Source organism: Anopheles aquasalis, chromosome 2 (assembly GCF_943734665.1).
Source record: "Anopheles aquasalis chromosome 2, idAnoAquaMG_Q_19, whole genome shotgun sequence".
Taxonomy (NCBI): domain Eukaryota; kingdom Metazoa; phylum Arthropoda; class Insecta; order Diptera; family Culicidae; genus Anopheles; species Anopheles aquasalis.
The window spans coordinates 16,978,893-16,982,500 of record NC_064877.1 but is presented as its reverse complement, the minus strand read 5'-3'; the positions used below and the strand labels follow the sequence as shown (position 1 = coordinate 16,982,500).

Below are 3,608 nucleotides of genomic sequence, written 5' to 3'. Positions count from 1 at the left end.
GAACACGCAAGCCGGGCTAACTTGGACGGATAACAGGCCAGAAATAAGCCTTGGTATACTCAGGGTAGGCGTAGTTTTGAGGTGGGCATAAATGTTGCTATGCTGAGTTTACCAATTTAGTAGCATTCAAAGATTGTTCGTGGCGGGAAGAGCCTTACTTACCGAAATTCTTCGTTTCTTTCAAATCGTCCACGATAAAAATCACGTGCTGTAGCAATACTGGAGGAACGTTTACTATTTCCACAGAATATTGCATTTTATTGTTGAAATTGTCTTTGCGGGCCTCCGTTTGCTTAGATGGATTTGAGATTGAAAAAATAAATAAATCGAATGTCTCTTCTGGATGTTTATTTTCTTGTTTATTACCTCGTTGGGTACCTCAAGCAAAATGCACTGCTCGATAGTGGATATTATCTATTATCAGTAGGGTTTGTTTTGTTTTAAATTTATTATTAGCGTTAGTAGGAATTTCTTCTCAATTTATTATCTCTCTTTTTTTTGTTCGTTATCAGTGTAAGTCAAATCTTAGCTTTGCTTTGCTTGCTCGAAACAATCTTTGGTTGTTTATTGTTTAATCTTTTTTTCTTCAATTTTCTTCATTTTTATTTTGTTAAAAAAGGAATAAAGCTTTAGTAGGTGTCCGTGCAAAGTGAATGATTCGGCACCCATTCTCCCAGTTCCAAACCGAACCGAACCGCACCGTTCCCGATAGTGTCTTTCACACATTCCAATACTTTCCGGTTATTTTCTGGCATAAGTAGATCTGGTAAATCGATTTAAAATTGTACAACTAGTTTGGTTTTGCTTGGTTTTAGCTGTATGTTTACTAATCCTTCCTTCTTTTCTTCCTGTTCCGCTTGTTTTCTAATTATTAAGGGGATGGCTGCCCATGTCCTTTGAATAATTTTGGCTCTGCGGGCTGCTCCTCCGCAAGCCCATCTGCCTCAGACGATTGTATAGACTAACGGCCCGGGCCTCACCACTTTGCTTCACCAGCGTTCGATATGGACGTACCATGTGCTTGCCAGCTCGCTATAGGAACGTATGTTGTTCTCTACTCGGTTCGGACTAGTCGAAGGAATGGTCACGCTCGCGGTAGTTTGCCATCTCTAGAATTTGTAAAGTAACCAACGAGGCTGATAGAAGTATGAATGGAAATGGATCTAGGGGAAAAAACGTAACAACTATTTTACACTGGATAGGTTCATATTTTGAAGGGTTTGGTTTTCTTTTCTCTCTCTCACACAATTCGCTTTGAACTTTCAATGTCTATTGAAATTGGTAACTTTCCTAGCGCCGCATTGCATTGTAATACTAACTAAGCGAATATCTACTTGAGAAGGGCTTCTATTTGCCACTCCCGGGATTGCTATTAGTTGATTCAACCACACCGTTCCATTAACAGCCAGCAGCTCCACTAAGGGAGAGAGCGAGACTCTGTCTCCTCGGACACGGAGACACGGACCTCAATTTTGAGCCAAGGGGAGAGATGGATTAAAGATAATAACGGAGCGAGCGAGTGATAAACTTTAGAAGAAGAAACGGTTGCTTGCACGTTGCGGTCTGCGATCAGCATTAGGCCCTAGCGGAACAGATTCTTGGTTGGTTTATTTGATGATTAGAGTTTCTACATTTCAGCTGCACATCGTACGTACGTAGTGTACTCCGTGGTGTGGAGTGCATTAACAGCTTGCGTAGCGTATCACTTTTGGAAGGAGTTCTAGCTTAACGATGCCATGTGTGCCTTGGCCTCACTGTGTGGTCTGCGTCCCCCACAGTGCTATTACTATGTACTAATATCTAAAAGGGAAAGGAAACGAAGGGTTTTTATTTTCGATATTTTCTAAAAAAGATATGCCAAATTCGTTACTTAACAACGCTCTCGCTACTACACGGCTCGGCATCCTTTCGGCTCGAGAACTCGGCTCAGCGAGATAAAACCTTTCCGAATTGTTCGGGGACGCTTGAATTCAAAGTCTGGGACTGGCGACAGGCGTTACTAATGCCTTACTACACACCTGCCACACTAGGTACCAAGGTAGTGCTACGGAATCGCTGGATATGCTACGAACGTTAAACGGATTCGTTGGCGAGCGAGCGGAGTTGAAATACGTACGCTGAAAGCAGGGACATGTGGACATTCAACAGGCAGCGGATTCGCGCGTAGCGTGGAACGGAGATTGCGTTTGCAGGACGTATTTTGTCATAATTTTTTTTGGTTATCCTCTTGGTTTTTCCACTTTTTTCCGCGAAAGATGACATTGGCATAACAAGCTTCGGTAGCAAACAAGGCACTGTGGATTTTTCCGTTGTTTTGTTTTGTTTTTTTTTTGTTTGTTTTCGGTTGGTTTTCTGTTGTTCTTGTCCCATTTTCTACATTTTCCCATTGCTCGTCGCTTATGCTTACCCATCTGTTTCCAGCATTCCCTCGAAACACCTTCCCCTGTTACTACCGTGAAGCCGGTAGCCTCTTTGTTGTTATTTTTATTCTTACAGTCGCTCGTCCTTACTCTACCCTCGCTACACCAGTCCAATGGTTCTTCATTCATTGTTCCGGGTTGCCTTACTGCTAGGTACTACTTGTTTCGTGCTTTCTTCATGCTAGTGCTTCACCAATGACGCTAGGTCGTGGTGTCGCGGATACTGACAGTCTTTCTTTCCACAGATACACCCTCACCCGAGCGGGGCTGTTCCCATTTTTTCTGCTTTTCGTTGACTTCTTCTCTACCAAACAGATTCACTTCTTTCCTCTTCCATCAACCGTTTGCTTAAACGATGTTTATTTTTTGGCAAAGCGCGAGTTTCGTGCTTCCGCTTTCTAGCAGCACTGACTTTGGGGACGCTTTACCAGCCCTACAAGTCTGGGACCCATCGTCAACCAAGCGTGGCTTGGTTGGCTCGGTACCGACACCGAGTCACCGTTCGCTGCCTAATCCGACCATTCCGCGTACTCATCGAGGCCATTATAATTATCATGGCTGACACAGCTGGCTGATAAAGTCTTGCGTGTTTTTTTGTGGTGTGTGTTCGTGTGGTTTTAATATATGACGACACATCTGAACAGAAGAAGCAGCAGCATAAGTAGTACGGTAGGAACCACATAAGGAAAAGGAGAGACTTCCCGTGGAGTCATTGATTTTTCCTCGCTCTTTCGCTCCTCTGCACAGAAGTTCATCAGTGGATCTTGGACGCTGGAAAATGATGCAGCGTCTGTGCTGATTACTGTGAGCAGGCTACCGTGAAGCCATGTCTAGATTGGCGCTACTTCTATAAAGGATCCCCAGTAGAGAGCAAACAGTCCTTGCTGCTGCTGCTGCGGCTCGTAACCGCGACGGCGAAAGGGATTTCCTTGTTTGAAGAAACCGAATACGGACGGTGCGAAGCTTAATGCTTAATGTTCTCATTTTGAGTTTTTTTTTGTCTTGAGTTTTGTAATTACTTATTCGGTCCTCTGTTTTCACTTCGCTGCGAACAATGGTCCTGTTTTGGCGCGCTTTTGGCCATCGCCAATCGTGGCCCTTTGCTTACACTTGATGCCGTCTTCTGAGCCTGGCTGGTCAGTGACTTGTAATGCTTTGGTTTTCTTGCTCCTGTTTTAGACTCAGACT

At 44.0% G+C, this 3,608-nt stretch overlaps 1 protein-coding gene across 1 annotated transcript in view; it reads right to left on the bottom strand.

The window, feature by feature from the left end:
* Position 1, bottom strand: part of LOC126578928 (39S ribosomal protein L34, mitochondrial) — a 544-nt gene extending 543 nt beyond the window's left edge. Inside the window, exon 1 of the mRNA XM_050241998.1 lies at position 1. This exon is cut by the window's left edge and continues 176 nt beyond it. The gene's annotated coding sequence lies outside the window, so the exon portion shown is untranslated.
* Between the last annotated feature and the right edge of the window lie 3,607 nt (positions 2-3,608).